Source organism: Canis lupus, chromosome 17 (genome assembly GCF_011100685.1).
Source record: "Canis lupus familiaris isolate Mischka breed German Shepherd chromosome 17, alternate assembly UU_Cfam_GSD_1.0, whole genome shotgun sequence".
NCBI classification, from domain to species: domain Eukaryota; kingdom Metazoa; phylum Chordata; class Mammalia; order Carnivora; family Canidae; genus Canis; species Canis lupus.
The window spans coordinates 58,099,130-58,111,648 of NC_049238.1; the positions used below are offsets into that span (position 1 = coordinate 58,099,130).

The 12,519-nt window shown below is 44.1% G+C and overlaps 1 long non-coding RNA gene across 1 annotated transcript; it reads left to right on the forward strand.

The window, feature by feature from the left end:
- The first annotated feature begins 692 nt into the window (after positions 1–692).
- Positions 693–12,072, forward strand: LOC102153807. The gene is made up of 4 exons (XR_005372687.1): positions 693–711; positions 1,277–1,461; positions 3,009–3,141; positions 12,051–12,072. It is a non-coding gene; the product is annotated as an uncharacterized LOC102153807 (long non-coding RNA).
- Positions 12,073–12,519: the final 447 nt, after the last annotated feature.

Sequence of the window (12,519 nt, forward strand, 5' to 3'; positions counted from 1 at the left end):
AGATGCTGCGCCACCCACCTGCCTGGTTACTTTCCTGGTACAACTCCCAGGACATCCTCACGTTACCTATTACGGAAGCCTATCCCAATGTGGTAGAATGGCCAGATTAGGGTATTAGCCTTCGTGTGGTTGACCCATCACTGATGCTAACAGATCCCTAGTTCTGACCCTAAACCAACCCTAATCCATCTGAAGGAAGAGAAATACAGATAAATGGAGGAGATAGGACCCAAGCAAAAGTTAGAAGCAAGAGCGCTGAGTGGTCAGATATGATCTTAATAACTTGTAATGGCCAGGGAAGCTCTGTATGGTACTGGGCCATGAGTCCTTAGGACATTATAAAAGGTGTGTCTTGGAATCTTGGTTCAGTTTTGCTGGAAGGAATGATGTACTTTGGGAGAGTTAGTGGTCAACAGGCTAGCTTCAAATTAAATTAGATCTAGAGGCTCTGTGCAGTTGCCTTACCCCTCATTCATATAGTAGGACTTCTTAACCGGGGGCCTATGTATTCCTAAGGATCTACATGTAAGCATTGGGAAATAATATTCCATGAGTTTTTTTCTTGAGGGAAGGCTCAGTCAATCTCCATGTAAAACCAAAGGTACTTGCATTCAGGAAAAAGCAGAGTCCCGGTGCCTGTGTCCATCAGGATGGGCTGGTGCTTACTGTGACGTGCCCAATGTGTCCTGTGAGGTGGCGGCCTTCCACTAGGTGAGCTCTGCCCTCTCAGACTCTGGGGTCACTCGCCAAGTATCGGCCAACTAGCAGCATTTTAGGGCAGGTATTGTTACCATGGGAAGAGTGGACAGTGGTGGGTGAGCGAGGCTCTACAGAAACGGTCTGAGATGGAAGGTGAAAGGGCAGAGGCACAGGCTTAGAGATTTCAAAAAGAAATGCATGTAAGAGGAAATGAAGACATATTTCACTTTCAGGACTTACTATTTTTTTTTTTTAAGATTTATTTATTTTAGAGAGAGAGAGCAAGGGAAGGGGAGGATATAGGAGGAGAGGGAGAAAGAATCTTAAAGTAGACTCCACACTCAGTGTGGAGCCCAACAGGGGGCTCCATCCCACAACCCTGAGATCACCATCTGAGCTGGAATCAAGAGTTGGACGCTTAACTGACTGAGCCACCCAGGTGCCCCAGGGCTGGGTTTATTTTCAATATAAATCTGGTTCTAAGGGTTGTGAAGTAGATGAGAACACACTTAGTTGGTCTGAACCTGACATGCTGTGTGCTCTTCTGTGATGTTTCTTTCTGTACTCGGCTTCCTAGGGGTGTCCACTGACCACCTGTGCCAGCACTCCGGCATCTGCATCAATGCTGGCAACTCGCATCACTGCCAGTGCCCCCTGGGCTACACTGGGAGCTACTGTGAGGAGCAGCTCGATGAGTGCTCATCCAACCCCTGCCAGCATGGGGCCACCTGCAGGGACTTCATTGGCGGGTACAGATGTGAGGTAAGATAAGCCCCCAGAGGTCAGAGACCTCCCGAAGATGGCAGAACTGTCGTGAGCACTAGCATACTGATTTAGCTGCTTGTGACTTTTTATGAGTCACCATTTTTTTTCTTTACCGTCACCATTACACTATTTACCACCACCATTCGTTTCAGTCCCCTTGTGTAATAAGTTCACAGGGCTCCAGTAAGGTATTTCTATAGAGGTCTAGAACCATCTCACTGAAGCCAACATTCACTGCCAGAGTGAGTTTCACAGGCCAGCAGCTCAGTGGCCCCTGGGACATCCCTGAATAGCAGCTGATATAGGAGAAGCCACTTTGAAGTGTGTCCTGAAGTTGTCTAGCCTGTTCCATGTAGCATCACACCAAGTATGATGTGTATATATTTGAGGAAGTGTGTATCTTTTAAGGAACATATTGCTCTAATGGCCGGGCTGATAATGGTCAGAGCAAGATGTCAACAAAACATTGGAAACTTGAATTTGACACCAATTCAGGCCACACAGGAACACTGAGAGAAGTCGTACTTCTCATAAATGAGCCAGAGTTGGCCTCTTTATATTAGCCCGCAGTTATTCCTTCATGCGGGCTGGGACCTGTTAGTTCAAACACCATCGGTGCCAAACTCAAATTTTCACAGATCCAGTTGTTTTAAAAATAGCTTTTAGCCAATTTTTAGCCATTTAGAGCCTTTTTTGCGTTGCATATCCTGCAAAACTGCACCTAGTATCTGCAAACCATAGGTAAGCCGCAGGACTTAAAGACCCCAAGCCAGTGCTGCCCTTCAGAGATCTCTGACCCAGAGACTGGCCTGGCTGCTGAGTGACATCACCAACCATGTTAGTCCCCTCTCTGTTACTCCCTTTCCTTGGAATTCACTTGCGCTCCTCTCCTTCCCCTCCTCTCCACTCTGGACAATCTCATGCTGCAAGGGATGGCCTCACATGCAAACTTGTCAAAGCATTGCCCAATAAAGCCACTTCATGGTCAAGGTCTTTTTCCCTGACCAGCCCTGAAATCCCTCAAACCCCTATAGCTACCACATTAACTAACACTCCGCCCCCATCCCTTTCTCAACCAGTTTCTCCTACGTATGTGTGGTTTCCTGAATCTAGAGATCAATAAATGCAGTGTGTTGACTACTGTCCACACTTTGATTGGACTGAGTCACAGGGTCCTCATCATACACCAAGGAATGCATATTTTAAAGATGGGAAAACCTGCATTGAGGAGCGATGAAAGTTTTGCACAGGGGTCAACCCTGAAATATCCCTCAGAATACTGAGTTCTTGCCTTCACTATAAAGTGGCTTTTCAGCTGGAAGATGTAAATGACAGTAAGCTGCAAGTTGACCCTGCGCAGGACGATTGGTGGAGCGTGTGACTGTGCCAGAGAAGCATCCAAGAGGTGCCAGAGAAGCATCCGAGAGCTGGGTGGGGGCAGGGAGTGGGCAAAGGTATATGGCAACCTTCCAGACCTCATTTGCTCTGGTGGTCTGTTTCTAGCAATGGTCCAGTGTTTCTTCCTTTTTGCTTGCTCCTATCAGTGTGTCCCAGGATATCAGGGCGTCAATTGCGAGTATGAAGTAGATGAGTGTCAGAATCAGCCATGCCAGAACGGAGGCACCTGTGTCGACCTCGTGAACCATTTCAAGTGCTCCTGTCCACCAGGCACTCGAGGTATGCAGTCAGCCCTACCCGTCTCCATCTAGGGCATTTTCTTAAGTTATAAGCCAGTTTTTAGGATAGAAGAGATTTAAAAATTGTTTTATTTCAGTACTCCGAAGCTTTGCAACCTGGCCTGGGGGCACCTGCAGTTCCAGGGCAGGGGCTCGCTGTTCTGCCTATCTCTACTGCTTTGCTTCAGGCTGAGGTTGAGCTCGTTCTCACTTGGTAGGTTGGTCTATTACTGCTGGTCCCATGCTGATGGGAGGAGAGGCCTCAGTGTTCATTTGTCTAGCAGTCCCTAATTACCAGATGTTCTGTGAAAGTAGGATTACACAGTGGTTTTGTTTTTTACCATCCTGTTTTCAATTTAGTTTGTAGTTAGGTAATATATGCACAGGCCCAGATTTTATATATAGACACACACACCAATATACATGCAGCGAAAGCATAAGGTGAAAAGTCTGTTTCTGTTCCCCTTCCCCATACCTAGTTCTCCCCTCCCACCAACAAGGAACCTCCACTTTATTTTATTTTAGTTTCTTCTGTATCTTCTAGAGTTTTCTTTTTATGTGTCTTTTAGAATTTCTTTTCTTTATAAATTTTTCAAATTCAAATTCAATTAATTAACCTGTTGTATATTATTAGTTCAGTTACTCATTGTTGCAGGATTTCTTTATATATACATATAGAAACCAAATACAAAGATATTTTTATTTACCCCACTCCTATTTCTTACTCTTGCACTTAATTTTTTTTGTGCTTAACTAGTGATGTTTCCATATCAACTTATAGAACTTTCTTAATCTTTTTCACCCAGTAGAATTCCTTTTTAGTTTAGTATATTGAACCAATGTCCTAGTAATAGAAAATTTGGGTTTCTTCCATGTGTATATGTGTAGATACATTTTCAGAAAAGAAATTGCTGAATTAGAGAATTATATGCATTTCTGGTTTTGATCAATATTGCTGAAACATAGCATATGACCATACTGGCTTCTCAGTGTGGATGAACATATTCTCACCTATGAGTCCTTTGGTTTTCTTCTTTCAATGGTTTCTCTATTTGTATCTATATTCTTTTTTCCTATTACAGTGTTCATAATATTTTACAGAGATGAACTATGATACAAAATATTTTCAGTATATTGGTTTTTGTCTTTGATTTTCTTTATGATTTTTTTCATGCAAAGTTTTTTTTTTTTTGGTAAAGATTTATTTATTTATTTTGAGAGAGAGCGAGAGAGCATGGGGCGGGGCAGAAGGAGTGAGAGAATCTCAAGCAGACTGCTCTGAGTGCAGGGACCAAAGTGGGTCTCAATCTCATAACCCCGAGATCATGACCTGTGCTGAAACCAAGAGTCAGATGCTCAACCTACTGAGCCACCCACGCACCCCTGGAGCTTTTTGTTTTTAATCAGATTGGATTTATTAACCTCTCTTAATGGCTTATGCATTTTGAATCCTACTCAGCAATACCTTCTAGACTTTAATATCATTAAGGAATTCTCCCCATATTTTCTTCAGGTACTAGAATACTGTGCACTTTTTCCCTATGGCTACTGATTTGTCCCAACAAAATTTATGGGATATTTCTTTTTTTTAAAAAAGATTTTATTTATTTATTCATGGGAGACAGAGAGAGAGAGAGAGAAAGAGGCAGAGACACAGGCAGAGGGAGAAGCAGGCTCTGGGATCATGCCCCAAGCCCCAGGCGTCCCAATATTTGATCTTTTTCACAATAATAGGAGACGGCAACTTCATCAAATTCTAAATACCCTTGTGTATTTGGGTGTTTTTCTGGACTTTTTTTTTTTTAAGCATTAATCTGTTAATTTATCAATCCCACTCTTTTAATTATTAAGGATCCTTGATTTCAGGGTTTCCAGGCTAGGTTTATTTTTTTTTCATATAATTTTTAAAAAAAGATTTTATTTATTTATTCATGAGAGACACGAGGTGGGTGTTGGCAGAGACGGGCAGAGAGAGAAGCAGGCTCCCTCCATGCAGGGAGCCCAATGTGGGACTCGATCCCGGGTCTCCAGGATCACGCCCTGGGCTGAAGGTGGCGCTAAACCGCTGCGCCACCCGGGCTGTCCTCATATAATTTTAGAATCAGATTGTCTATTAACAAAATCCTGGTGGCATTTTTTTTTATTGGGGTCACATTCAATTTATGAATCTACGTGGGGAAACTGGAATTTTTACCATGAGGAATCTCCCTAACCAAATGGTAACATCTTTTTATTTATTCAAATCTCCTTTTGGAGGAGGAGGGGCAGGATGGCAGAAGAGTAGGGTCCCCAAGACACCTGTCCCCACCAAATTACCTAGATAAACTTCAAATCATCCTGAAAATCTACGAATTCGGCCTGAGGTTTAAACAGAGAACAGCTGGAACGCTACAGTGAGAAGAGTTTGCGCTTCTATCAAGGTAGGAAGACGGGGAAAAAGAGATAAAGAAACAAAAGGCCTCCAAGGGGGAGGGGCCCCGCGAGAAGCCGGGCTGAGGCCGGGGCGAGTGACCCCAGGACAGGAGAGCCCCGTCCCGGAGAAGCAGGAGCTGCACCAACCTTCCCGGGGGGAAAGGGGCTCGCAGGGAGGTGGAGCAGGACCCAGGAGGGCGGGGATGCCCTCGGGCTCCCGGGGCACTAACAGAGCAACTGCGCGCCCAGGTGAGTGCGCCGAGGTCCCTAAGGGCTGCAGCGCGCAGGCGGGACCCGGAGCAGCTGGAGGGGCTCGGGGGAGGCTCCGCGGAGGGGGCTGCGGGGCGGGAGCAGCTCGGAGGGGCTCAGGGCGGCTCCGCGGAGGGGGCTGCGGGCGGGGAGCAGCTGGAGGGGCTCGGGGGAGGCTCCGCGGAGGGGGCTGCGGGGCGGGAGCAGCTCGGAGGGGCTCAGGGCGGCTCCGCGGAGGGGGCTGAGGGGCGGGAGCAGCGGGGGGTGCTCGGGGGCGGCTCCGCGGAGGGGGCTGCGGGGCGCGAGCGCGAATCCACCAGCGCAGCCGGAAGCACAGGGCGCCGGGACACAGCCCAGGATCCGGCCTCCCCCGGGACAGGCAGAGGCCGGGAGGGCCCAGGACAGGGAGGACGCTCCTGCCCCGAGCTGAGCAGATCAGCGGCCCTGCCCCGGTCATCCAGGCCCTGCAGATGGAGAGCTCCTAGCTACTGCGGGAGCTGACTCTAGGGCTCCAGAGCTGGCCCCGCCACTGGGGTTGTTCCTCCTGGGGCCTCACGGGGTAAACAACCCCCACTGAACCCTGCACCAGGCAGGGGGCTGAGCAGCTCCCCGACATGCTAACACCTGAAAATCAGCACAACAGGCCCCTCCCCCAGAAGACCAGCTAGACGGACAGGGGAAAAACAAATTATTGACCAAGCAGCATTGGAGTTCCAGGGGAAGTGAAGGGACTTACAGTATACAGAATCAGAGGATACTCCCCCTTGTTTTTTCTTTTTGAATTGTTTGCTCCCCCCCTTATTCCTTTTCTCTTTTTCTCTTTTTCTTCTTTTTTCTTTTTTCTCTTTTTTCTTCCTTCTTTTCTTTTTCTTTCCTTCTTTCTCTTCTCTCTTTTTCTCCTTTTCTCCTAAGCAAACAATACAATTTGTTTTTGGCCACTCTGCACTGAGCAAAATGACTAGAAGGAAAACCTCACCTCAAAATAAAGAATCAGAAACAGTCCTCTCTCCCACAGAGTTACAAAATTTGGATTACAATTCAATGTCAGAAAGTAAATTCAGAAGCACTATTATAAAGCTACTGGTGGCTCTAGAAAAAAGCATAAATGACTCAAGAGACCTCATGACTGCAGAATTTAGATCTAATCAGGCAGAAATTAAAAATCAATTGAATGAGATGCAATCCAAACTAGAAGTCCTAACGACGAGGGTTAACGAGGTGGAAGAACAAGTGAGTGACATGGAAGACAAGTTGATGGCAAAGACGGAAACTGAGGAAAATAGAGACAAACAATTAAAAGATCATGAGGATAGATTAAGGGAAATAAGTGACAGCCTGAGGAAGAAAAACCTATGCCTAATTGGGGTTCCCGAGGGCGCTGAAAGGGACAGAGGTCCAGAATATGTATTTGAACAAATCCTAGCTGAAAACTTTCCTAATCTGGGAAGGGAAACAGGCATTCAGATCCAGGAAATAGAGAGATTTCCCCCCCTAAAATCAATAAAAACGGTTCAACACCTCAACATTTAATAGTTAAGCTTGCAAATTCCAAAGATAAAGAGAAGATCCTTAAAGCAGCAAGAGACAAGAAATCTCTAACTTTTATGGGGAGAAGTATTAGGGTAACAGCAGACCTCTCCACAGAGAACTGGCAGGCCAGAAAGGGCTGGCAGGATATATTCAGGGTCCTAAATGAGAAGAAGAGACAACCAAGAATACTTTATCCAGCAAGGCTCTCTTTCAGAATGGAAGGAGAGATCAAGAGCTTCCAAGACAGGCAGGAACTGAAAGAATATGTGACCTCCAAACCAGCTCTGCAAGAAATTTTAAGGGGGATTCTTAAAATTCCCCTTTAAGAAGAAGTCCAATGGAATAATCCACAAAAACAGGGACTGAATAGATATCATGATGACACTAAACTCATATCTGTCAATAGTAACTCTGAACGTGAATGGGCTTAATGACCCCATCAAAAGGCTCAGGGTGTCATACTGGATAAAAAAGCAGGACCCATCTATTTGCTGTCTACAAGAGACTCATTTTAGACAGGAGGACACCTACAGCCTGAAAATAAAAGGTTGGAGAACCATTTACCATTCAAATGGTCCTCAAAAGAAAGCAGGGGTAGCCATCCTTATATCAGATAAACTAAAATCTACCCTGAAGACTGCAGTGAGAGATGAAGAGGGACACTATATCATACTTAAAGGATCTATCCAACAAGAGGACTTAACAATCCTCAATATATATGCCCCGAATGTGGGAGCTGCCAAATATATCAATCAATTAATAACCAAAATCAAGACATACTTAGATAATGATACACTTATACTTGGTGACTTCAATCTAGCACTTTCTACACTAGATAGGTCTTCTAAACACAACATCTCCAAAGAAACGAGAGCTTTAAATGATACACTGGACCAGATGGATTTCACAGATATCTACAGAACTTTACATCCAAACTCAACTGAATACACATTCTTCTCAAGTGCACATGGAACTTTCTCCAGAATAGACCACATACTAGGTCATAAATCGGGTCTGAACTGATACCAAAAGATTGGGATCGTCCCCTGTGTTTTCTCAGACCATAATGCCTTGAAACTAGAACTAAATCACAACAAGAAGTTTGGAAGGACCTCAAACACGTGGAGGTTAAGGACCATCTTGCTAAAAGAAGAAAGGGTCAACCAGGAAATTAAGGAAGAATTAAAAAGATTCATGGAAACTAATGAGAATGAAGATACAACCATTCAAAATCTTTGGGATGCAGCAAAAGCAGTCCTGAGGGGGAAATACATTGCAATACAAGCATCCATCCAAAACCTGGAAAGAACTCAAATATAAAAGCTAACCTTACAACTAAAGGAGCTAGAGAAAAAACAGCAAATATATCCAACACCCAGCAGAAGAAGAGAGTTAAAGATTCGAGCAGAACTCAACGAAATCGAGACCAGAAGAGCTGTGGAACAGATCAACAAAACCAGGAGTTGGTTCTTTGAAAGAATTAATAAGATAGATAAACCATTGGCCAGCCTTATTAAAAAGAAGAGAGAGAAGACTCAAATTAATAAAATCATGAATGAGGGATCCCTGGGTGGCGCAGCGGTTTGGCGCCTCCCTTTGGCCCAGGGCGCGATCCTGGAGACCCGGGATCGAATCCCACATCGGGCTCCCGGTGCATGGAGCCTGCTTCTCTCTCTGCCTGTGTCTCTGCCTCTCTCTCTCTCTCTCTGTGTGACTATCATAAAAATAAAAATAAAAAAATAAAATAAAATAAAATCATGAATGAGAAAGGAGAGATCACCACCAACACCAAGGAAATACGAACGATTTTAAAAACATATTATGAACAGCTATACGCCAATAAATTAGGCAATCTAGAAGAAATGGACACATTTCTGGAGAGCCACAAACTACCAAAACTGGAACAGGAAGAAATAGAAAACTTGAGAAGGCCAATAACCAGGGAAGAAATTGAAGCAGTCATCAAAAACCTCCCAAGACACAAGAGTCCAGGGCCAGATGGCTTCCCAGGGGAATTCTATCAAACGTTTAAAGAAGAAATCATACCTATTCTACTAAAGCTGTTTGGAAAGATAGAAAGAGATGGAGTACTTCCAAATTCGTTCTATGAGGTCAGCATCACCTTAATTCCAAAACCAGACAAAGACCCCATCAAAAAGGAGAATTACAGACCAATATCCCTGATGAACATGGATGCAAAAATTCTCAACAAGATACTAGCCAATAGGATCCAACAGTACATTAAGAAAATTATTCACCATGACCAAGTAGGATTTATCTCTGGGACACAAGGCTGGTTCAAGACTCGTAAAACAATCAGTGTGATTCATCATATCAGCAAGAGAAAAACCAAGACCATATGATCCTCTCAATAGATGCAGAGAAAGCATTTGACAAAATACATCCATTCCTGATCAAAACTCTTCAGAGTGTAGGGATAGAGGGAACATTCCTCAACATCTTAAAAGCCATCTACGAAAAGCCCACAGCAAATATCATTCTCAATGGGGAAGCACTGGGAGCCTTTCCCCTAAGATCAGGAACCAGACAGGGATGTCCACTCTCACCACTGCTATTCAACATTGTACTGGAAGTCCTAGCCTCAGCAATCAGACAACAAAAAGACATTAAAGGCATTCAGATTGGCAAAGAAGAAGTCAAACTCTCCCTCTTCGCCGATGACATGATACTCTACATAGAAAACCCAAAGGCCTCCACCCCAAGATTGCTAGAACTCATACAGCAATTTGGTAATGTGGCAGGATACAAAATCAATGCCCAGAAATCAGTGGCATTTCTATACACTAACAATGAGACTGAAGAAAGAGAAATTAAGGAGTCAATCCCATTTACAATTGTATCCAAAAACATAAGATACCTAGGAATAAACCTAACCAAAGAGGTAAAGGATCTATACCCTAAATACTATAGAACACTTCTGAAAGGAATTGAGGAACACACAAAGAGATGGAAAAATATTCCATGCTCATGGATTGACAGAATTAATATTGTGAAAATCTCAATGTTACCCAGGGCAATTTACACGTTTAATACAATCCCTATCAAAATACCGTGGACTTTCTTCAGAGAGTTAGAACAAATTATTTTAAGATTTGTGTGGAATCAGAAAAGACCCCGAATAGCCAGGGGAATTTTAAAAAAGAAAACCATATCTGGGGGCATCACAATGCCAGATTTCAGGTTGTACTACAAAGCTGTGGTCATGAAGACAGTGTGGTACTGGCACAAAAACAGACACATAGATCAGTGGAACAGAATAGAGAACCCAGAAGTGGACCCTGAACTTTATGGTGAACTAATATTCGATAAAGGAGGAAAGACTATCCATTGGAAGAAAGACAGTCTCTTCAATAAATGGTGCTGGGAGAATTGGACATCCACATGCAGAAGAATGCAACTAGACCACTCTCTTTCACCATACACAAAGATAAACTCAAAATGGATGAAAGATCTAAATGTGAGACAAGAGTCCAACAAAATCCTAGAGGAGAACACAGGCAACACCCTTTTTGAACTCAGCCACAGTAACTTCTTGCAAGATACATCCACGAAGGCAAAAGAAACAAAAGCAAAAATGAACTATTGGGACTTCATCAAGATAAGAAGCTTTTGCACAGCAAAGGATACAGTCAACAAAACTAAAAGACAACCTACAGAATGGGAGAAGATATTTGCAAATGACATATCAGATAAAGGGCTAGTTTCCAAGATCTATAAAGAACTTATTAAACTCAACAGCAAAGAAACAAACAATCCAATCATGAAATGGGCAAAAGACATGAAGAGAAATCTCACAGAGGAAGACCTAGACATGGCCAACATGCACATTAGAAAATGCTCCACATCACTTGCCATCAGGGAAATACAAATCAAAACCATAATGGGATACCACCTCACCCCAGTGAGAATGGGGAAAATTAACAAGGCAGGAAACCACAAATGTTGGAGAGGATGTGGAGAAAATGGAACCCTCTTACACTGTTGGTGGGAATGTGAACTGGTGCAGCCACTCTGGAAAACTGTGTGGAGGTTCCTCAAAGAGTTAAAAATAGACCTGCCCTACAACCCAGCAATTGCATTGTTGGGGATTTACCCCAAAGATTCAGATGCAATGAAACGCTGGGACACGTGCACCCCGATGTTTCTAGAAGCAATGTCCACAATAGCCAAACTGTGGAAGGAGCCTTGGTGTCCATCGAAAGATGAATGGATAAAGAAGATGTGGTTTATGTGTACAATGGAATATTACTCAGCCATTAGAAACAACAAATACCCACCATTTGCTTCAACGTGGATGGAACTGGAGGGTATTATGCTGAGTGAAGTAACTCAATTGGAGAAGGACACACAGTGTATGTTCTCATTCATTTGGGGAATATAAATAATAGTGAAAGGGAATATAAGGGAAGGGAGAAGAAATGTGTGGGAAATATCAGAAAGGGAGACAGAACATAAAGACTCCTAACTCTGGGAAACGAACTAGGGGCGGTGGAAGGGGAGGAGAGTGGGGGGTGGGGGCGAATGGGTGATGGCCACTGATGCGAGCACTTGACGGGATGAGCACTGGGTGTTATTCTGTATGTTGGTAAATTGAACACCAATAAAAAATAAATTTATTTTTTAAAAAAAGAGTGACTGTTTTGCATGAAAGAAGTATTCCAAAGAATGTCCTCATTCTCTGTCTCTTCTCTCCTCCAGGCCTGCTTTGTGAAGAGAACATTGATGACTGTGCTGGAGGTCTCAATAGTGGTTAGTGTGTAGGTAGGATTGGGGGCTACTGTTGTTGCTGCTTGCCTGGCCTTGCAGAAGTGCGGTGTGAGCACAACATCAATGAGGGCCTCTCGAACCCCTGCAGCTCTGAGAGTAGCCTGGACTGCATCCAGCTGACCAACGACTACCTGTGTGTCTGCCGCAGAGCCTTCACTGATGAGAGCCTCTCCAGTGCCCCCAGCACTCTGCCTTGGAGACGCTTTGAGTGAGGAAATTGGGCCCTGTGTGTCACTTCCCAGACCCAAGTGAAACTTTTTTCTTACATAGGAAAGACTAGACCAGCTTAATTCAGAGTTCCACTTTTTCCCTAGGTCAGTGCTTCATGGATGTTGTAGTCCACCTCTGCCTTTTTTTCTTCCTGAGATGCTTTCTTTTATTATACACTGATTATATCAGA